This window comes from Amblyomma maculatum, chromosome 6, assembly GCF_055883805.1.
Source record: "Amblyomma maculatum isolate TAMU_Amacu chromosome 6, ASM5588380v1, whole genome shotgun sequence".
In the NCBI taxonomy this organism is placed as follows: domain Eukaryota; kingdom Metazoa; phylum Arthropoda; class Arachnida; order Ixodida; family Ixodidae; genus Amblyomma; species Amblyomma maculatum.
In genome coordinates, this window is record NC_139349.1 from 108283245 (window position 1) to 108307628 (window position 24384).

The following is a 24384-nucleotide window of genomic DNA, read 5'->3' on the forward strand; positions in this document are numbered from 1 at the left end:
GGAAAGGTCATCGAGCAAAGCTAGTAAGTTGTACTCGTCTGTTTCTTCGCACAGAAACATGAGGAAAAGGTTGTTCAGGGAAACGGGCAGCCAGAGCTTCAACGGAAGGACGAGAGGCAAACCGCCCGAATACTGCTAGCTGTTCTGCCGTCTGTTCGAAGAGAGCTACTTGCAAACTCGGACCCTTTGAGTCATGCATTCAAGACAGTCGCCTTCCATGAGCATTTTATGGCTAACTGTAATCAGATGGGAGCAGAATTGAATGACCTTGCTTCTTATGTTGCGTGTTCACAGCCCAAGTGATTTCAAGGACTCTGTTTTCATTGTTATTGCCTGATTAATAATTGTTCCTGCTGCCTATTGCGAGAAAGTGCGTTTGAACCTTGTGCACTACATCCTACACTTGTCTCTTGCTGCAGCGAGAACGAAAATTGGACAGCATTGTAGTTAATCTACTTTGGAATAATGCGTTTGTCTGGTGTTTGACGGGGGACAGAGGGTACTTACTCGTGTCAGGTGTGGCCTGTTTCGGTCGATTTTGCACTCTGCAGAGTGACGAACCATAATCAGTGGCGAGACACAAGGGCATTGGAGCGACACGAGCGAAGCTATTCGAGGCACCTTTGCGACACGGCTGTGAGAAGAGATCCTAGCCTGGCGAGTGGAACCCGAGGTGTGTGGAGCTACCTGGCGCCTGGAGAGTGGACGTGGAGTTGGTGAGGATCTGTCGAACGAACGGCATCCCAGCCACGTGGAAGCAGCTCGTCGTCCCGGCGCATTGTCTGATGGCGAGCGCACATGCCTCTAAAAACCGAGACCTCCACGAGCGTTCGTCGAGTGCCGTGCCACTCGCAAGGAGGGGACGCGTCGTAGTCTCCCTGGCCGTCTCTGTGTGACTACAGTTGTGTCTAGGTTGTAATCCTCGACACCGTGCCGATTTTCTGTAAGCATATGCTCTGCAAACAATGTACAAAGACGCCTGCGTTCATGTCTTCGACGCTGACTTGGCTTCATAGTATACCGGCAACAGGGCAGGCAGCTCTCGATCTCGAAACGGGTGACGTGAGCTACGGGCCATACTCCCGTCGGCATAAAACCACACACACACACACACATATATATATATATATATATATATATATATATATATATATATATATATATATATATATATATAGCATCTGCCATTTGTGCACTTCCGCCCTTGCCTGACAGCCCGAATAATAAAATGCCTATTGGGAAAAGAAAGGCGTGGTGATTGTCACACGACCCGCAGAACGTCACAAGAATAGACAACAGCGTAAGTGCAGGCACCTCTTTTGATCTTACAGTAAGCAAAAAACGTTCGGCACGCCAGCTGGAACAGCACGCGACACCGTAGGCAGTGACCACTACATCTCCTTGTTCAAGTTCAACGCCCCGCCGCATAAACGCCTCACCATTACGCACTGGGACAAATTCAGACAACTGAGGGATCAAATCGCTCCCTCGAACATAACGGACCTGAAAGAGTGGGTCAGTGCACTCATTAATGACGTTCACAGCCCCTAAGCGGAAATACAATCCGCCGATCAGGACAGAAGAATGGCGACAGGAAGGGCACACCGGTCAAAGCCCACTGTTTCCCAGTCTCCCGCAGCGACGCCACTGCGGGTTCCCCTATTTTCTCCCACCATAACTTAGAGAGCTCCTATCCACGGTGCGACACAAGCGAACGTTTTGCGATTTTCCTGGGTTTTTAGTCGGCTTATTGTGCCCGCGCGGAGTTCAAACGTTCTGCCAGGAAGACCGCCGCCGTCACCGGTTTCGCCCAGTTCTTGTACGCACTGACCGCTGCGGGCCGTGACTGTGAGCGCGAAGCCGCGTGTGGTCACTGGTGAGCACAACGTTCCTCTCTCCTTTTCGCATGTGCTTCCTCCTTTTGGTAGGTTTCTAGTTGCTCCTCGAACGCGAGCGGGACGTTCGCTTGCTACGGCGGTTGTATTTGAGTGCTGCATTTTGCCGTGTACTCGGGTAGAATAGCGGATTCTCCGCTAGGGGGCCAACGGAGGCGCATGGCTTCGTGTGGGCTCCGCGTTTCGAGCACCTGCTACAAGGGAAAACACCCGGATACGTCGACTGCGACACACGGACAAGAACCGTGAGTGTACAAGGCACCTTTCAAGACCTTATTTACGCAAATCGGAGCTCGGACTGTCTAAATCCAGCGTCGCTCCGGCGCCCTTGCTTACCCGAACGCCAGGCTTAGTGCGGCGCGAACGCTTCCCCAGCCGAATTCGAAACACCAGATTGGAAGATAATTGTTTCTTACCGTACCAAGAACCCCAAAGCTGAGTCATTAACACCTCAGAAGAAAAATGAGCAGTCCGAGAAACCGAAGGCGAAACCTCTCCCTGCGCTACATCCCAAGAAACCGCTACCCCGACTCTTGGAGAAGGACTATAAAATCATCTACAGACCAACGGATGGCGTAGACATCACGCGCTACACCGAAAAATCTATCAGACAAGCGATCGCAACAGCGAGCGGCGTCACCGCGTCCGCGGCCGAAAACGACCAATCTAACTCTGCAAAACATGTGATCACCATATCGACGCCGGTGCAGGCAAACGCACTACGCTACGTCGCAGTCAAGAAAATCAAAATAGAAGGCAAAGACATTGTTATGACGTCGTACATCGCCCCTCCGGACAGGGCCCTGCAGGGCATTATCTATAGGGCTTACGATGGCGAAACGCACTAAGAAATAATGACCGAATCCCAAAAAAGAAACCCTGACATCGTTCAAGCACGCACCATGGGAAGAACATCAAAGTCCCTCCTGATTCACTTCGACGCGGACGAACTCCCAGATAGCATCGTCTACTTCGGAGTCCTGTACCCAGTTTACCCCTTCATTCCCAAAGTAGAGGCGTGCACAAACTGCAGAAGAGTTGGTTACAGAAGAGACGTATGTCCGGAGCCACCGCAACAACGGTGCCCGTACTGCGGCAACCAACACCTGAAAGAAGTCTGCGACCCGGTCTGCATTATCTGCGGAGGAGGGCACCGCACAGGCAGTTAAGTTTGCGGGCTTCGCACAGAAGCGAGATTCCGAAGGGGCGACCAAGGTCAAGGGGCAGTTTGACGCGGGCAGATTTATGACGGTCGCGCGAGCGACCGCTTCTCGGAAGTGAGCCCAGAACACATGGCAGCGGGCGACGCCGCCGGCTCTCTCCGTCCCATGCCGCGAGGGAGGCAGAGCAGTGCAGTTAGAGCGCACAGCATAAGCGCAGTGGTTGTGGGTTCGGCGCTAACTGCGGTGTCTCCCGGTTCGAGTGGAGAGGGCGCGGAGGCCATAAATCCCGAAACGCGGAGTAACACGGACCTGGGGAGAACGCGCTGTTGACATGTCTTCCCGGGAAGACGCCTGTGTGTCCCTTTGAATCCGCCGCCCGCGCGCAACCGACCAAGAGCAGGGATCGGAATGTTTGGGCCTGAGCTTTGCGCGTGTGTGTTTTTATGTATTTTCGGAAGTGTAACCGTGCACGCCGTTTGTCTTTGCGACTGCTTGGCGCCGCTTGCGTGGCAGGATTTTGGAGAGGGAAAAGTTGCAGATGCCCAGGCAGCACAAGAGCCCGGGCCAATATTGTCAGTGAGTTGGCAGAGATCAGCCCTATGTAGGCCCAGCGCTGCCATCTTATGGCTGGTATTGGTTGTGCCATTCTATAACACGTCCAACACTGGCCCTGAGGATTTCATTGGTAACCAATATTGTTCGTACCTATTTATATTGATAACAACATTGGCCCGTCATATCCTATGCCCTGACAATATCGGTGGTACCATTATACGAGGATGGCAATGATGGGCCTGGATATCCGGCGTATCACCGGTGTTGGCGCTGCCATGAGATAAGGATGGCTATAACGGACAGCATTAGCCATCAGTCCACTGGTGTTGGCCAATATTCGACATATGCTGGACAATAATGTGAGCTCTGTTACAATGGCCCGCCAATGTCAGATATACACTGGCATACCTACATATCAACAGTATTGGCATCGCCCTTTCATAAGGATGGCTATATCGAACAGCGTTAGCCATTACTCCACTGACGTTGGCTAATATATGGCTTATGCTGGACAATACTGTCCGTTCTGTTACCATGTCCCGCCAAATGCATTAGCACACACTTCAGTCAACATTTTCTTGTCTATTTCACCTACTGGTCACTATTAGATGCAAATTAGCATGTGGTGGAAATATTCCGTGGGAAACCGCATTAGCGTGCTTTTGCGGTTGGCAGGCTCGTTTAATACCTGGAGTCGTTAGCTGCGCTGTTATAATCGATGTTTTCAAGTTACCTTTGCAATTTTAAATACTTCGGAAATCTTGTGTCTAAATAGTCTTGTGAATTTCCGCGGTGCTGGTTTCAGTCGCGTTTGCTTTAATCCCACCTAGCTGTTGTTGATGTTGCTCGGGATTACACCATGTACTTTTACACTAGATCTTCATTGACTTAAGCTGGCACTGTAATCAATCCACATGTATACTGTGACGAATTTGGATGAGACCGACAATCGGTCAACGGCGTCAAATATCAATAAGTTCACCCCCGTCTGCTGGTCCGTCAGGGCGGCGGCGGCGATAAATAGCTCCACGCCGAAAGAATCAAAACGACATGTCATATATCGTCGTAGGCAATGGTTGCTATTTTTTGTATTCTCTTCGGCAATGGTCTGGGTTCTTTCATAGCTGCTCCCCTGGCGATTCCTGCTGCTCTGGGTGAAGAGAATTCCAAAAGTTGTAGCAAATTTCTTTGCCCCCGAGTGTATTAGGTTTAACAACAGTGGCTTCAAACAGACGATTACCGCAGGACGCGCATGCAGTGCGATGCAAAAAATGAACGATAAGCGTCGGCCTATTAAGGCTCGTACGTGACTCAGATCGACTATGGCGAGCGCGCTTCCATCGAAATACACTTTAAAAATACACTAGGCCGTTTAAGCTATACGAATACGAAGCATCGCAGCACATACTTTCGCTTAAACGATTTAACAATGGTGATCTAAATTAAAGCTGGGTTATTGAGCGGTAAATTAAACGTCGGTCCGCACATGCATGGACGTTCCCACATATGGCAAATCGTATCGACGTTTCCTGCTTCGCTGTCGCTCTAAGAAGGGAAGTATTAGAAAAAAATGGAGAGAAAACACTGCAGGTACAATCTCAGTATGAATAATATTAAGGTTATGCTGAAACAAATAACTGGGTTACGGTTTCACTTTTCTTCATCGCACTCGTTCGCACATTTGTTTTTTCTCAAGCGTCCGCCCTTGTTGACGACACACCGCGCACTTTTGTTCCAGTACACTGATGGCACTCACTCGCGCCGAAACATGAACGCTCTGTTCGATGCTTGCTAGGTTCATTGAAAACATCACAAACAAAGGAAGAAAAACATGGAGGCACGGCGCCAGCAACAGCGGCGCCGACTTGCCCGAGTGGATGCGCTCTGCAGGTGGGGTTGTCGGGTTACACGCTGCGCGATGCAATCCAAGACGCTGGCCCTGACGCTCCACGTGTGGTTCAAGGGGCACACGGCCGCCGTTCGGGCGGGAATTTACGACGCAATGCGTCAGCCGCTATACTTTAAGGCTCTATTTCTTTCATATACCTATTTGACATACGTAGAGCTAGCGTAACTTACGTCTTAGGCTTTGCGAGAGTAGACCATTCCATACGTGTATAATCAAAAGTACGACTGCAATGACCATGGCGCATTAATCACTGATGGAATATCGTACACATACGGTACTGATAAATGCTCTATGATTATCTTGAAACACTCATTCGGCAAACGAGTACGCCAGTTATTTGCTAAACAAGCCGCGAATATTCAAATCACTGCAGTGGCAAAAATGATCGCAGAGCCAGCTAGAGTCGCCCGCGGCACGGCGACGGGCCGGCTTCCACATTTCACAAGAACTTGAAACGCGAAATATATCCGCGTGGGGCTTTGTCACACTGAATTTCATAGGAAATCAAAATAGCCTCGTGTATCAGCCAGTATACAAGAACGGCAGCTCAGCAGAACAACATTTGATTGGACGCCATGCAAGTGCATTGATAGCATAATTTTTGAATTTCTGGATTATTTTTTTTTTTTTGCGCAAGTGCGAAAAAAAGAAGTCTGTAACGTTTCTCCGCTTTTATTCACACCCTCAATTTCGCGATTCCGTCGTCGTTCAATGCAATACAATGCTTGCGCTACAAATGGCAAGAAGGAATAACTGTAGAGTTCAAAAACTAAATAAAGCAGTCGTTGTTTTACAAGTAAGCTTAATTCGGTATCAAAGCTTATTATTTTCTAACTACCTTCGTGGTGGAACAGTTACAGGCGTGCGCGGGGAAGGGAGTTTTTTTTTTTTTTTACAAATATTGTGTATGGAGAGAAGATTACCCAGATGTAAACTGACTTGTTCGCATTAGAACGAAAAAAAAATGTGAAAGAAAAGACTGGAAACGCATATAAAATACGAAAAGGTACAATGGGTATATTAACAACCGGTTTACAATGATACATCTTTGTTTCGCACACGCTCGTTCGCACAGTTTTTCACGAATGCCCTCCGTGCTGACGCACCGTTCAATCCCGTCCTCGCGCACTTCGCACTCCTATCGTTCCCCGGATCGCACTCTCTCACCGCATGCGATGCGAGCAAGGTCCGAGGTTGCATGCGCGCGTAGAAATCCACGCAGGTGCGCCAAAGCGGTGGATGGGTCGACGCACCACTCAGGGTCCAAGGGGCGGTTGGCCGCCGCCCAGGGGAAGGAATTGCGCAGTAATAAAAACACGAACGCTAACAGACTGGAGACTTCTTTCAAACATTTCCGGGCTCTCATAACAGGTTGCATAGAGAAATGTGCTATTACCGCATTTTCTTGGCCAATAAAATATACGCAAGAAACTAAACTGTGAGAAAGAAACAAGCGCCTAATGAATCGGGCCAACAAACGACTTATCTATGAGATAGAATGATGCTGACGGTGCGGATATATGAGAAAAAATGTAAGCATCGTATGCAACTAGCTTATAAAGAGGTGGCAAGTCGTGGTACTGAGATGCTTAGCTCAATAATTTTCAACAAACTTGCTTCAAATCCTCATTTCAGGGTGATTGAAATATTCCACTCGATTGAGCACTATTGTATGAAAGAATTTTCGTTGGTATGCTAAAAGTGAGCGAACTATTCGTAGTAGAACACAGCATTCACAAAATACAACTTGAACAGGTTTGGGTGTTAGAAACAAAACAGCTAGGCGCCTCTCCAGGGCGACGACGAGCTTCGCTGCTAGCACAGAGCCCTACATAGATGAGCAGCCGCAGAGCGCATTTATGCTGCTGCTGCTGAAAAGGCGATTACTAAAAAGCTCGAAGGATGACGCGACAATCGTTTAGCCGGCATGACGGCGGCAGTTGTATTTCGTTTCAAAGAGGGCGCTCCGTTCTTTCGTCCATCCAACGGCCACTCGTTCGCTCGGCTCGACGTTCGGTGGCACCGCGCACGGAAAATGCTTCTTTCTTCAAGAAATATTCCATGTAAGTTTTCAAATTTTTTCATTCAGATTTCATAAAGCGTTTGTGTATATTGGAGCAAAATATTAGCCTCTTAGATTGAGCATTTTTTAAATTACAAGCGTTGTCTTACATTTCATTGTTGCTGCAGGCTGCGTAAGCCATGTGCTAGGGAGATTTGTCTTCTTTTAGTATATTTCTTACGTTGTTAACTTTTCAAAAGTGGTTCTCAAGTGTGCGCGACTTGATGCCGATCATTTTGCAGCTTATTTCAAGTTAAACCGTTACTGTTTTGCAGAGTACTGATTTTCTAAAGTAAACAACTGCGTGGCATCGTAGCCCTAAAAGCCAACTTCGGATATTCACGGCGTTACAGTGGCTGGAACGGCGTATAGCCGTTGCGTGGCTCGGCCGCTCGGGTTCCCTCGGGTGACCTCGAGCGGAGTGAGCGGAGTCAGGGCAAAAGCATATTTTCTCGTGTCTGGTGCGATAAAACGCTAACCGCATGGGTCGCGCGGCAGCACGATGCGCAGTGCGCTGAGGACCGCTAAAGCATTGCCACTCGGCGCTGTCGCCCAGGTTCTGGGTTTTTAGAAAATCGCTCATGATGCTGGAACCAGCTCGCGAGGCAGCCAATCGCAAAATGCTTCGGGGTACTCACCTTAGTTGTTTCTTTTTTTTTGTTTTTTTTTTGCATGCAAAGTTTGTTTCCCTAGTCCGGTATGAGCGAAAATCCTGCAGACGCTCATTTCGTCTGATCCGTGCATATATGAGCGCATCGAGACGGTTTAGTAAAAGCTTGGTAGGGTAGTATTGCAAAACGAAAAATGCTAGTGTTGCTAGATATTGCTAATTTTCGAAAGTTGCAGAAAAACGCCACTGCTTTAAATCATGTCTGCATCGCAGTATAGTAGCACGCCGCTGCGCTGGGACATTTTTTTTTTTTTTTTTGGGGGGGGGGGGGGGGGGGGAGGGGCTTGACGCTTTTCAAGAAATTTCATCAGTGTGGCTGTTTAGTGCAAGAAACTGGGTATAGCGTAACTGTACTCATTTACCAAACGAGGAGGCGGCGCTAACAAAGCAGGACTGAAAACGCGTCTCTCTCGCTGAGGTCCTTCGCTCTGTGCAATGTGCACCAGCAGCGGCGACAGGCGTTGGCGTCGTCGTCGCGCGATGCATCGCCAGGAATTGTCGCCTATTTTTATCTTTCTGTATCGTTGCTTCAGTTGCAATAGATCAGTTGTAAAACCTACACGTCAGCTTCCTGGTGCGGCAGACATTCCTGCACAATGGCGGCATAGACTTTGGGGTAATAGTTGGGCACAGTGCTAGCACATCGCCTGACTGGTAGGGTAATTCCCGCACCTCTTGCCCATTCGTCACAGTATTATTCGTGTGCGCATTGTCGCCCCACTATTACCCTCTCCGGTTAGTGTCCCTTTTCTAAATTTTCTTTCTTCACCCCTAGGGTGGCAGTGCGCCCCGCTTTATTCCAGTGTTAAGAATGCCCAAAAGCCTTTCTCTGACAATGGCCTGTGCGTGGGGAACTGCATCCAAAGCAGCGTGGACTGTGGTAGATGCATGTACTGCACCTAACTATTATCCCTGAATCAGGTTCTGTCGCCACTGTGCACGAATTGCTGCCTCACAGGGAAGCCGACTTGTAGGTTTTGCAACTGGTCTGTTATAGCATCTCCAGCAGGGCCGGAGCCTTAAGTGTGAGCGCTGGGTGGGCTCAGGCAATTTCAGTTCCAGGCCGGGTTCGGGTTTGTAGCATGAGGCCCGGGTCGGGCTCAAAATTTATGCCCGTGCACACCTCTAGTCGCGTCGGTTGTGTAGCACACGTTTGGCGCCAGTGCCTGCTTTTAATTTTGTTCTTCGCACCATGACAGTTTGCTCCAGCATCAAGACTGCATGAAACATCAGTATGCATTTTCCGGTCGTTATGCTAACTGATCGCCCCACCGCCCTGGCACAGCTATGTTATATCATGTGTAACATAGAGTTGCAATTAGTTCATTTTTTGAGACAGCTTTCAATTGAAATTATAGATTAACTAAACAGAGAAGAGCCGTGGTATGCTGTTATCATGATTTAGAGGCATCGATTTAATGGAGACTTTCTTTCCTTGCATTTAGGGCTCTTTGCTCTATAACGCCCGCAGTCCAGCTGCTCCACTTGTATCATCGCACTGCTTTTGCACAAGCAATCATCTGCCATCAAAGGGGTGCTGCCTGAATGTGAGGCAGACAACATCGTCATCATTTTGGTGCTGCAAACCTGTCAACAACTGTGGGAGCCTTGCCATGAAACATGCTGTGTGTAAGGAAACATTGCCTCGGTAGGTATGACACATTGCCTTTGTTTTGCATTATATAAAGGCTTTAAATGCTCTGCTGGCGTTTTGCTATATGATTGCATGCTATATGACTTTTTCTGGCTTTTTAGCTCAAGGCTTACTTGTTCAGAATTCTTGCCCACCAGTATGCAGAAAATAATATCCTTCATGTCCCTGGCAGTGCTTTAATAGCTGGTGCTATATTTCATTGCTTTATTTCAACAGTATGTGACTATTTCAAGTTGAGGCATGATTGAGTGAACCTGTGGTGTAAGAGCACAATATCATACAAAGCTTGTGAACTGAAGAAGTAGTTGTCATTTGCGTAACACGGGAGTGCAGGCGCTTTAAGTGATGGAATATTTAGCATACTTGATTATGATTGCATTACAAGAATTCGCAGGAAGTCTGTATTGAGGTTGCAGAGAAGAAAGCCATTCAGTGTTGCTCAGGTTATTTGCCTTCCACTCTCCCTTCATTACTGCTGCCTGCACTGTATGTATTTGTTCATACAGACATGCAGTTACTGACTGCTTGTACATTTCTGGTGGCCTACACTGGCTTCAGCCATGTAGATGTAATATTACTTTGATCTAAACCAGGCTATTTACTTTGCTCAAAGTGACAATTTTAAATTGTCACTTGCCATTGAGATTCGCCATTGCCATTGAGATTCGCCATTAGCTCCTAACTCGCTTTATTCGCAGCTGCAATGAATTTATTCTGTAACCCTAGAGCAAGACATTTGCAGAAAGATCATCATGCAATACTCGTTCAAATTTTGTAAATTTTAGAGAACATTGTTTGTTTTTGCATATGCTTCTGTGTTCGGAAAACAGAGCAGACTTGCTTACAGTGCAGGAGGGGTGGGCTGAAAGACAAAAGGAAATTATTAGTGCAGCTGCTCATTCAGGCGTGCATTCCTTGTGCATTTATTGCTCTTATATATGTGCACCTTTGCCTGCATGCTTGCCAGGGCTTTCCCCATAATGGGTGGCAGTGATCGTGCCGCCTACCTCTCAGGGGGGCTGCCGTTTTCTAACTACCTGCCCACAATCACTCACCTCCTGGGCTTCAAATTTGTCATACTCAAGGACGATTTTCTGTGTTTGATGCTACCAGTGACACCATTTAAGATAAGCAGTGTGCATCATTGGTTCATTAGTTTTATTTCGGGATGTTGTCACCCCTTATATTCCTTACTCATATTTCTTTTTCTACATCCCCTTGCAACTGCCAAACGAAATAAGACGTATAAAACTGCCAAACTCCAGCAGTCTCTGAATGCTATGTCAAAACAAAAAACTTTTGCATGTCTTAATAAAAGTAGAAATGATCCCCCGATGTTCTTTTTTATTGTCATATCTAGTCAGACGGTTTAGTGAACTGCCACATGACCAAGCAAATTGCAACTGTAAGTGCACTGAGGAGTCACGCGTTAGAGCAAGCATATGGATCTTGTGTTGCTTAGCTGCTTAACTCCAAATATCCTCCTATGTCAGACAAGATATTTTTTTTTAGAAAACTGGATGAGCCAGAAGAAAGCAGATTGGATTCTTAGCTGCATTGTTACTTGTTACACGTGCGTTCCACCCCTGTATACATGAACTCGGCAGAATTGCGTCGAGTACGTCTGTCGAGTGAAAAATCAGTTGTGGGGTTCATGTATACACAGTCGGGTCGAGTAAAATAGGCGGCGGAGCGGATCGCGTTAACTCGATTTCAGGGGGTAGGTTAATTCGCTTGACCCGCTTATCTAAAGGCATGTAGACGCAGTCCAGTCAGGGAGTATAGTTATGGGGAATTCTGGGATAGGAAAAAGCCTCTGGAGCGGCGACGAGCGTCGCTCGAAATGAATGCTTTTTAGCGCTCATCAAAGATAAAAAATAATCGAAGCTCTAGATAGTAAAAGTCAATGGGATCAAATACGAGTAAGAACTTGCACAATAACTTCGAATCTCGATGCTACGCTCTGCTACGATACTTACTCACTAGAAAGCGAGTTCATGTAGACATCAGCCGGGTCGAGAATGATGACCTTGCTTACTCAACGCTGATTCAACCCGTTCTGTCGAGTCCATGTATACAAGGCTATTGTACTTGTAATTTTAGGTGAACTCTCAGTTCGTGTATTGCACATTAAATTTGAGCGATATGTGTGCTTTTTGCGTCTGTGCTGTTTTGTTCTGCAAACAATACTATTTCTCCAGACACAATCTTATTTTTAATTTGAGTACAAAATATTGTCCATTTTTGAAAAAAAAATTTGTGAGGCTGTTAAGGAATTTTGATTTTGAAATATATTCACGAAATATCAACATTTTATAGATACTGAAATATAAAATGTGTGCGAAAAAACTTTTCATCTCAGGATTAAACTGGTTTTTCAAGGAACTTGTGATAGGGTGGAGGTAAAAATCACTGTCATGCTAGATGTATCGTTTTTTTATGATCCCAAAGTCACATCATGCATTGTATTTTAAGGTGTGCTTAAGCAATGAAATAATATTTGGCCTCAGATATTCAGGCAGATTACTATTCTCTGTACCAACAACTACTATGAATTGGTTTGAAGAAATCAGATGCCTGAGCACCACACCTGGTACCTGGACATAAAATCACCCAGGTATGCCTAACTGAATATAATCTTGCACGTGGAAGGTTGCCGATGGTATGGCCATATGATTAGCTGCGATGAGGGAAAATGCATACCTGGTAGGCTGCTAGCTGATAAGGAAGTACGATATCATTGTACTCAGATCTAGCATAACATTTTCCTGCCTATGCAAAAAAAATTTCTAGTACTTGCTCAATTGCTCATTGCAGGCTGACTGTAATAATTTTAGCTGAACAAGCATGCACTGTATGATTACTAGAACTTCTTGTTGGGCTGTTCGTGTTTATTTATTATAAACTGAAGGCGCCAAAATAATTCACGTACACAAGAAAAAAACAGGACAGAGTTCCACTCACAACTGATTTATTGGGCAGAACAAGTACATATATATCTCACTGCCGGCACATGCGCAAGGAACACATTCAGCTACATCACATTCAGCATCTTGTAGTTTAAGATAAGCTATGTTCAAGAATGATTTCTCAGAGAAAGAGGCTATGGTATGAGGCATGGGCTTCTTGAACATATCTTAAACTACATGACGCTGAATTGGTTCCTTGCGCATATGCCGGCAGTGAGATATATATGTACTTATTCTGCACAATAAATCAGTTTTGAATGGCGCTCTGTCCCGTTCTTTTTTTTCTTGTTTGTGTGCATATTGTTCTGGTGTCTTTAATTTATAATGAGCACTGTATGAAAACTATTCCTTGGTACATTACAAGTAAGGCAATTGTTTATAGTAGAATGCAGCAAGCAATAAAGCTGTGAAAACTAAAAAGCTGGAACTTGAAATGGTACTGTTATCTTGAGAATATTATATGCGTGCGCAGCCTAGAGAATATCTGCGATGTACACATCTCTCTCAGCTGATTGAAGATAGCTTGATCGATTCTGTCAGGGCAATTATTTCTTCATTCTGGCCGCAGTAACGTATGCGTGCCTGTAACTGGTGTACTCCAGAAAAATATTCTTTAATGTGTTCTTTAATATCCAGTTTTGCATGCTTAGTAATCCATATTGTCTAATGTAGGAATGTTTAAGAAGTTTTTAAAAATTGAACGTTCTGGAGCCTGAACCGTCATATTTTCAGGAAATGTAATTCTATATGCACACTAAGCATCCACCTGAAGTTAGCGGTTTGCTGGAAGCAGGTTTTTTCTTCCAAATATCTTTCTTTTGTATCTGGAATGCATATTATTTTTCATATATGTTTATTATCCCTACGTTATAAGATGCTGCATGCCCTTGCAGGCCCAGAAACCTGTCGCAAAGTGCTCTAAAAGAAGAATGTGTGGCAATAGGCCTTCAATATATACAGTAGAACCCCTTTATAGTAAGGCCACTGAGGCCAGCGAAAATATTTACTATATTATGGTCTTTACTGTATCAGTGGTCTGTGATGACATGGTCCTGAAAGTGCTGTCTAGTAGTTAAATAGGGAATTCCTGAACACGTCTTGTTGCTTAATGAAAAAAAAAAACCTAAATACCTTCCATCTCGCTTTTATCATCTCTTTGTGTGATTTTTTCATTATAAAATGTATCTACATCTTGTGGAAGTACCTCTGAAGCATGAAGACGTGAATACGAATGCAACAAAGTTCGATTTCATGTAAAAACTAAAGCTTTGCATGAACATGGTGTCTCGTTTTGCTCTTTCTCTCTTTTAAAAGGCAATAAATGATAAATTCGCATGGCACTCAAGTGCTGTAAGACCTTACTCGCTGCACCTCCACTTTCTGCCACCACTGCCTCATGATTTGTACTGCATATTGCAGTGAATGTTGACCCATTTCTTTCCCTTCCCTATTTCGTGCTGCACGTTTACTCCTTTACTTTCTGAATGGAACACGCCGCCTGCTTGCTATGTTTGTAGACAGCTTTACTTTTTTCTTCTTCGCGCTGCGCGCTTTCCCTCACGGCTCCAATGTTTCTGTAAAGTAGGCTTTTTTTGACTACTGCTACGGCTAGTAGTAAAGCCACCTAAACGAACACTCGGGGTTATTGTTCTGTTTTCAAATACAAAAAGTCTTGGTCTCGCGACTCTAGGTAGTGCGCGGGAGTCGTCGCCATGGCCAGAAGCACTTTAACCGTTTTTTACCAAAAACATCTTCACTATAAAGGGGAAAAATGTACAGTTGCCTATGGAAGATGAACTGGGACTTCAGTTTCACTTTACTATATCAGGCTTTACTATAGCGGGGTTCTGTATTTTGTACTCAATCGTATAGAGCACCCAGACTTCAAATATGTGTTTGAATAAGTGTTGAGAAGGTGAGTTTAAATCTTATGGTGATATATGCTTGTCTTCTGTGCAGATGTCATTTGTAACACCCACGGGCCAATCTCCTCAACAAACTGTTCCTGAATGGTTGTTTCCTGCGGGGTGCCCAGCTTACTACCTGGACCATGCGCTTCCCCCGCCCCCTCAACCTCATCACTTGATCCATTGACCCTTCACTGCCAACTATCATGCTCAACACAGTCCACTGCCATTTTCCATCCATGGTGGACACTGCCCTGGAATGCACCCATGCTCAGCCTCCTATTCCTGCAACACCTCTTTCACTACAAGGCTATAGTGCATCAACCCTGCTCAACATGTCCAGCCCCTTCCCTCATGAGCAATGCACACTGCACCCCATCACCTCTACCTGCACTACCTGGTCATGTGCTGCTTAGTGCCCTGTTTCCAATTACACCTACTAGCATCTCCCATATTAGCCCTGTACCGAATGCCTCCTGCACTGCACTTTGGCCCCCTGATGTCCTTATGGCATGTACATGTATATGAGCTCTCAATAAAATGTTTTCGGAAAATATTTTGCTTGCCTCATTTAATTGCATTGTTGTTATGGCTCCTTAGGGAGATGACATGCAAGGTGGTATTGGGAAATGACTGCATAAGAAAGCCGCAATTGTCAGAGCAAGTGGCAGCAGTAAGGGCAAGGGTGAAATAACTGCATGGCTAACGGTGGCTTAACAGTGGCAGTGCCAGTGCCACGTGTGCCGATGAATACTTGTTGCATGCCAATAAATACCAATATGTGATACTAGCGGCACGGCCGGTTTATTGCCAATGGAAAATGTGCCAATGAATACTAGTGGCATGCCAATACGTGACACAAGGGGCACGGCCAGCTGATAGCCTATGTTGGCAGTGCCAAGATAGGTGCAATGTTGGCATATAAGCCGGACCAATATATAAAAATGTAGCAATTTCTCAAAAAGCCAGTGTTACGCCAATGTTGGTACCAATTTTTGTCGACGTTGGGCCGGGGTTGGTGCGATGTTGGTGTGCTGCCTGGGTGTATGTGTTTGTGTGCGTAACCACTCGCCGCTTAGTGCGTGCTTTGTGTGTGTTTTATTGGACATGCGTAGGAGAGGGGTATATGTGGCACAATGATTGGCCAGCCCATTTTGAAACTCTGAGTGTTATTGGCCACAGAGTGGCGTACGTTGATTGGTCAACGGACAAAACTGGAATTTTGAGCGCTAAGGAAAGAGTGTTGGACAGTTGGGCTTGGAAGAGAGTTGGGCTCGGAACAGAGTTGGGCTCGGACGAGAGTCGAGGGCAGACGGGTTGTTCGAGAGGGAGGCTAGGCTGACGGAGGTCTCAAGGGACTCCGGCCTAAAGTGTAGCAGGAGGCCAAGGCCTGATTCTGCTAGCCTCTGACCTCAGATCGTTCACCAGTCGCAGTTAGCCCTCTACGTTTGATGTCGCATCCGACGACATTTGTGTAAATACGCCAATTGTAAAAAGTGTAAATAAACGTGTACAGTCCGAGAAGAGAAGTCGTCATCTCCGCACCGCAATGTGTCACTGAGCCACGGACGCAGCGGTGGTCACCAACACCACTCGGTACGAGCGAAGGCAGCAGAAGAAACAGCAAGAACACCTGCTGTACAGGGAAGCCCATCAGTCCCCAAGCCTTCGCACCTGTTTTGTTTAACTGGCGCAGTCGACAGGATCGGCCCAGCGACTTTCTGCGGAGTGGCGAGAGATCGACGACGCCTCGGACTGATGTACACGGAGGGTGGCGCACTACCTCGGTGAGCCAAGGCTGACCAGGTAGAAGTTTGACGTCGAGGTGCCCCGTGAATCGACGCTACCGGCCTAGAGAGGCAGCGACAGTGAGGCGACATCCAAGCGAGAGGCCTCAGAAGCCAAGGCTTCATTCACGACAGCGCCGGCGAGCAAGAGGCTACCGTGAAAGTGAGCGGAGCGCTGCAACAAAGAGACGACGGACCCTGTTCTGCGCGGCACCTGAATGTGGGAACTTCGCAAGCTCCGTGGTTGACACCCCGACAATTGAGTGAGTTTCTCCACTCTCACTTTACTTGCCTCAGCGTATGCGCATGAGTCGCAGGGTTAATGTAAAGTAACGCACAATGGCTACATTCGGTTGGTGGAGTGATTATGGCTGTGCATACGACGCTTGGTATGCGCCGATGTCAGAGGCTGAGCGAATTAAGGAAAAAGAGGAAAGGACGAGAAGGGAGAAAAGAATAGCGCAGATCCACGAACCCCTGCGGCAGTTAGCCATAGCCAAGGAAGAGCTAAGGCAGGAAAGGGAAAGGCTCGAGGAGGAGGAGCGCTTACGGAGGGCAGCGCGTGAACTACCGGAGCCGGTACAAATTCAGGCGTACATTCCCGAAAATGGCACTGATCAAACGCTGATCGAGGCGGTCGGTAAGGGGAGTGCAGTTGAAGTTCGCGTTGAGGAGACGCGAGTTGTAGAATCAACCGATGTTGAGAGGGAGGAGCAGTCTCATATCCCTCAGGTAGAGGTGTGTTCTACGGAGGCGCCTCTGACAGGAAATGTCATTAGCCAAAATGAGCAGGTCAAGTCTTGCGAGGTAGCCGAATGTGCTCACCATGCTAATGACGCGAATGTGAGCAAGGACGCGAAATGCTTGGTTGGCGCGAGCGCTGAACTTGTGCTCCCGACCGAAGCGGCAGAGTGCCAGGCAGGCTGTGTCGAGAGCGCCACAGTCCAAACAGTGATCGCTACACCAGTAGCGTCCGAGGAGCCAGCAGCCGCAGAGCTGGTTAGGCGAAGCGATCCCGAGCCGAAAAACACGGGTTCGTGTGAAGATGCAGATGAGCGCAGTCTGGGGCATGGTCTGAGCGATGGCGGCGGAAATTGCGTCCCACGCGTTGAAGAGAGCGAAGTAATATCGCCACAAGTAGCGATGGACCATGACCAGCGTTGTGACCTCGGTGCGCATCTGCGTAAAGGAAGGACTGCTAAGGCGGAGCCTCCGGAGAATGGGCCTCTTGAGCCAGGCACGATAGTTTCACGCACACCTTTTGGGTGCATTCTTGTTCGGGCTTCCGAGGAAGCGCGTGTGTCGTGCACGCAGGCAGCTAGCGTCTTATGTGATGCGGGAGGGTGGCACAACCAAAAAGCACGGCGCGTGCCATTATCTTGCATGCTGCGGCCCGTCTGTGCCATGCGAGCCGTCCAGCCATTTGATCCAGGTGGTAAGCGCCGAGCAATGTTCACAGTCTTAACCCACTCTGCCACTGCGAGTTGTGACAGGCGTAAAGATCCCCTGTGGCTCGACCACGCGCTGAGGCAGTGAATGAGAGGGGGAAACGTTGACGCATCACGAGACTTTGAGCACGGAGTGGACAGTCATTCCTGTGCGGGACATATGTGTCTTATGTGAACTTCTGCTCTGTGTTCTATCATGCTGTGTTTATTGCCTTGTTTCGTGTGGTATACGCCAAGCAGTGTTACCTTGTATTGCTTTGTGTGGTGTCGATACGCCAGAAGTGTTAATCAGAGTTTTGGAGCATGCATTATTTACAATTTGCGAGTGTGCACACGGAGCATTGTCGTTCAGGGCGCGCACGCCTATGTACGGAGCGGTGCACTATTGTTTGCATGCTGCGTTGGTTTGTTTTGTTTGGTGTACGCCACACCCCAATGCCCCCCCCCCCCCCTCTTCCCCCTGTTAGAGGAGTTTTATGTTGAGCGTACAGCAAGTGTACGCGCAACATTCTCGATGGGGAGGAGTTAAGTTTGCGGGCTTCGCACAGAAGCGAGATTCCGAAGGGGCGACCAAGGTCAAGGGGCAGTTTGACGCGGGCAGATTTATGACGGTCGCGCGAGCGACCGCTTCTCGGAAGTGAGCCCAGAACACATGGCAGCGGGCGACGCCGCCGGCTCTCTCCGTCCCATGCCGCGAGGGAGGCAGAGCAGTGCAGTTAGAGCGCACAGCATAAGCGCAGTGGTTGTGGGTTCGGCGCTAACTGCGGTGTCTCCCGGTTCGAGTGGAGAGGGCGCGGAGGCCATAAATCCCGAAACGCGGAGTAACACGGACCTGGGGAGAACGCGCTGTTGACATGTCTTCCCGGGAAGACGCCTGTGTGTCCCTTTGAATCCGCCGCCCGCGCGCAACCGACCAAGAGCAGGGATCGGAATGTTTGGGCCTGAGCTTTGCGCGTGTGTGTTTTTATGTATTTTCGGAAGTGTAACCGTGCACGCCGTTTGTCTTTGCGACTGCTTGGCGCCGCTTGCGTGGCAGGATTTTGGAGAGGGAAAAGTTGCAGATGTATGTGTTTGTGTGCGCAACCACTCGCCGCTTAGTGCGTGCTTTGTGTGTGTTTTATTGGACATGCGTAGGAGAGGGGTATATGTGGCACAATGATTGGCCAGCCCATTTTGAAACTCTGAGTGTTATTGGCCACAGAGTGGCGTACGTTGATTGGTCAACGGACAAAACTGGAATTTTGAGCGCTAAGGGAAGAGTGTTGGACAGTTGGGCTTGGAAGAGAGTTGGGCTCGGAACAGAGTTGGGCTCGGACGAGAGTCGAGGGCAGACGGGTTGTTCGAGAGGGAGGCTAGGCTGACGGAGGTCTCAAGGGACTCCGGCCTAAAGTGTAGCAGGAGGCCAAGGCCTGATTCTGCTAGCCTCTGACCTCAGATCGTTCACCAGTCGCAGTTAGCCCTCTACGTTTGATGTCGCATCCGACGACATTTGTGTAAATACGCCAATTGTAAAAAGTGTAAATAAACGTGTACAGTCCGAGAAGAGAAGTCGTCATCTCCGCACCGCAATGTGTCACTGAGCCACGGACGCAGCGGTGGTCACCAGCACCACTCGGTACGAGCGAAGGCAGCAGAAGAAACAGCAAGAACACCTGCTGTACAGGGAAGCCCATCAGTCCCCAAGCCTTCGCACCTGTTTTGTTTAACTCAGGCGATAACAGCTGCAAGAAGCGATTTCAACGACACCAAAAGAAAAAGTCGGAGCACCAATCAAGACCCAAATCACGGACATGTGACGACCCAACATCTACCGAAAGGAAGGACCGCTCGAGCTCCTTCCCGTCCTTGGACAGCGGACGCAGCAGCAGCCGTAGCGGACGGAATAGCAGCGGCGGACGCAACGGAAGCAGCAGCAATGGAGGAGGCGCCAGCACTAGCAGCCGGACTCAGAGCCCCGGGCCGAAACAGGTGAGCTGGGCAGGAGTGGCCTTTCATGGGAAGGGGATGGAGCTGCAAACATTACAGTCTAAACTAGATCAGGCACTCCACCACATTCAAATTATCACGGATCGAATCAAACACTTGGAGGAGGAAAATAGTAAACTAAAAGCACCCGCCATATCTAAGGACCCACCTCCGAAACCACTCCCATGCCGGAAGTCACAGAAATGGAAACTACTCTGACCGCCTCAGTCGAAACCCTAGTAAGCGTAGTTAGCAAGGAAAAACACCCCACAAAAAACGAGCAGTAGCAGCTGACGTAAGAAATACCTCATTGGAGGATAGAGTCCCAAAACTCGAACAAAAAGTGGAGGAGCACAGCCAGAAACTCGATAGTCTAACCCAAAGAGTTGATAATTTAAACAAAGACTCGAACAACACATACAGGATGTAAATCACAAGTTCGGAGTAATTGACACCGTTTTACAGGAAATTTTACACCGGCTTCCCCCTTCAGCTCAAGGGGCGCCAATCGATCTATCCCAGCAAAGTGGCCAATCCTAAAACCGTAACAATTTGGCAGTGGAACTGCAGGTCTATGCGCAACAAAAAAAACAAATCTGCAGTTACACGTTCAATCGCAATCCGAAAAACCTGACGTTATAGCGATTCAAGAACCCAGAATGTCTCGACTAAAACTGCCAGGGTACCGGGCGGTTCTGCCATGTCACATCAAAGAACAGCCTTTAACCACTACGTTGGTACATAGAAATCTTACCGTGGTTAACCACGAGATTGAAAGCGTAGAGCTCGATTGTATATTAATTGAAATTCTGCCTAGCAGAAGAAACTCCTCTTCTCTGTTCGTACTAAACGCATACAGCCACCCAGGGCACCGGCTGGACCATCGAAAGCCGCTATACTCAAAACCCTCCAAATCGCAGGCCAAAACCCAACCCTAATTGTGGGCGACTTCAACGCTCAACATGTGCAATGGGGACACGCAACCATATCCAGGAAAGGAACGGCCGTAATGGATTTTATCCAGCAAAGAGGGCTCACCCAATACACGGACCCCATGCAACCTACCAGGATAGGCCACAGCGTGACCAGGGACACGTGCCTGGACCTAACGATGGGCAAAAATCTCCCAGACTTAAGCTGGAGCAACACCAGACAAAATCTGGGAAGTGACCATTATATCATAATGTCTAAAATCACCATTGCCAATCTCAGACCCCAACCCAGAAAAAACAAAATTACCGACTGGGACAAACTTAGGACTATCCGCGACCAAAATAACAAACCAATCATAGACTTAGAACACTGGACACAGACCCTCCTATCGGATGTGGAAAAGGCCACTAAGGAACTAGTACATGACTCAGGCGTAAATACGGTTGACAGCCGACTTACGCACATGTGGGAGGCAAGGCAGAGCCTAGAAAAAAGATGGCTTAAGCAAAACTATAACAAAAAGCTTAGAAACAGGATCGTCACACTCACGAAAGAAATTCAACACCACACCGCAGAACTAGCGAGACATCAGTGGAACCATATCTGTGAAAATGTGAATGGCAATCTAGGCACGAGGGAGACGTGGAATCTTCTGCGGCATCTCCTTGATCCGGAATCCAGCAAAGCTACCACTAAAAAGGAAATCACCAAAATTTTAAACATAGACCCAGGCACGGATCAAGATATTATAGACACGCTACAGCAGAAATACTTCTGCACAACCCGTGAGACGAAGTCCCCGCCCGATTATAACGGAGAGCCTAACACCATCCTGGATGCTGACATAACAATGGCGGAAATAAGAGCAGCCCTCTTTAAGGTACGTACAACATCCCTCCCAGGAGAGGACGGCATTAACAATAAGACACTCAGGAATCTAGACGACGCTTCTATCACAGCCCTCGCGGACTTTGCGAACGAGTGTTGGAGGGAGGGAAAACTCCCAGCGTCTTGGAAACATGCCATCGTTAAATTCATCCCAAAACCTGGCAAAAAGCTCGCGCTCGAAAACCTCGTACCTATTTCGCTTACTTCTTGCATAGGAAAACTGATAGAGCACGTCATACTAGACAGACTCCAGTCCCACATGCAAAAAGAGAATTTATATCCAAACACTACGGTCGGCTTTAGACCACATTTATCAACACAAGATACGATGCTAAGACTAGCAAACGAAGTCCTATCTCATGAGCAGGAAAGGAGTACCAGGGCAATCCTAGCCCTAGATTTAACCAAAGCCTTTGATAATGTTAAACACAAAGCAATCCTAGAATCTCTTTCACTGGTGAATGTAGGCGCAAGAACGTTTAACTACATCAAGGACTTCCTCTCCGATAGGACGGCTAAAATTCAAACTGGCACTATCAAATCCGACACCTTCGCTTTAGGAGATAGAAGAACTCCGCAAGGATCGGTCCTCTCCCCCTTTTTATTCAATATAACCCTAATCAAAATGGCACACGAACTCGCAAGAATCCCAGACCTAGAACACTCTTTGTACGCGGACGATATCACCCTTTGGACCACCAAGGGGAGTATTGGCACGATACAAGATACGCTACAACAAGCGGTAGACGTAGTCGTAGAGGAGGCGCAAGCCGCGGGACTCGCGTGTTCCCCCCAGAAATCTGAATTGCTCATTCTACACCCAAAGCGTCAAAGAAAGAATAAAGCGCCTGCAATCAAAATCTACGCGGAAGGTGCAGCCATCCAAGAAGTGGAAACACTAAGTATCTTGGGAATGCTCATACAGTCAAACCAAAAAAACGACACACTAATTAAGAAACTGAAAAACACCGTCAACCAAATTTTCCTCCTCCTCAGACGAATCGCGAATAGGCGTGGAGGAGTTAAAGAAGCTGAGACCAGGAAACTAGTAGAAGCCTTCGTTCTTAGCAGAGTTATCTACTCTAGACCATACGTCACCCTCACAGTTAGAGAAAGAGACGACCTGGATACACTAATTAGGCAGTCCCATAAAATTGCGCTTAACCTCCCTCGCAATACCCCAAATGAAACACTACTAAAGTTAGGAATTCATAACACCTTAGCGGAAATGAAGCGGTATGAAACGGGACGTTTCATACTAAAAGAAGCAGGAATACAATATGAAGGGACCCGGGCCCACACTTTGCCGATTCCAAGACATGTGCGCGAGCAATTAATAGTCCGTCCTCTGCCTAAAAACATGCGTCCAGAATACGATACGGACAGAAGAAGGGCTAGGGCACAAAAATTACATGAAAGATTTTCAGTACAGAAAGACACGGCGCACGTGGACGTGGCAGAACATGCGGACAGAGATGCCTTCTCCCTGGCAGTTGTCGATCATCGAGGTTCTCCCCTCGCATCGGCGACAATCAATAAAACAAAATTTCCGGAGGAGGCCGAACAGGCTGCCATAGCTTTAGCCATTACCTCCACCACTGCCAAATACATCCTTAGCGACTCTAAAACCGCAATTCGAAATTTTGCAAATGGAAGGGCCCACTCCGCAGCCATCAAAATCTTACAAAAGATCTTCCATACCCGCCTTATCACATTGATCTGGGTCCCTGCCCATTCAGACCATCCTGGGAACGAGGCAGCGCACCAATTTGCCTGAGGATTCGTAGTTAACCGGGAGGTGCGCTGCCCTGAGCTCAGGTCGGCCAGGGAGCGGATGACAACCTACAACGAACTTACTACCCACTTCAAGAAAGAAAGACAAATCTTCCCAGAACCACATCGATCTCTAAGTAAAACACAAGTCACCTGGCGGCAGCTTCAAACAGACACTTTCTTTAATCCGTACATGTACTCCATATGGTTCCCAGAGCAGTTCAGCCCTGTCTGTTCTCTCTGTGGACATCAAAAGGCAGACACACCACACATCCTATACTCATGTAATCAAGACAAGCCATCACAGAGTCTGCAGCTCTCTACCCAATCTCAGTGGGAGGCCGCGCTGCTCAGCTCCGACCCGGAGGTTCAACTCCGAGTCACGGAGCGGGCTGAAGAGGTCGCCGAACGACATCGTCGGTCGGCCACCTGGCGTCCGGCCTAGAAGAGGAGCCCACCGCGGAGACGGGAACGTCAACCCACCCCGCGCCTACGACCTCTTCTTTAAATAAAGTTTACCTCCTCCTCTTCGGGTAGAATAAAGTCTGTTTGAATACGTAACTCGGTGCTTGTCCCCTCTGGCCCGAATCCGCTGCTGTGGTGACTTTTCGTACCGTGCGTTGTGGGTCACTGCCCTATCTGTTACAGCTGGCACGCTGGGGCTAGAAGACGACACCGCGTCTAGCGCTCGTCACCCGTTTCGTGAACGAGGGCTGTCAGCTCCCTGGGCGATAGCGATGAATCCCAGTCGACGCTGGTGAGATGAAGAAAAGGCTTTATACACTATTTACAGGCATTTACACAAC

At 47.9% G+C, this 24384-nt stretch overlaps 1 protein-coding gene across 1 annotated transcript in view; it reads right to left on the minus strand.

Annotated features, from left to right (window-relative positions):
* The window catches only part of LOC146186540 (angiotensin-converting enzyme-like), a 50633-nt gene that overhangs the window by 17443 nt on the left and 8806 nt on the right, over nt 1–24384 (minus strand). The gene's annotated exons all lie outside the window — the stretch shown is intronic.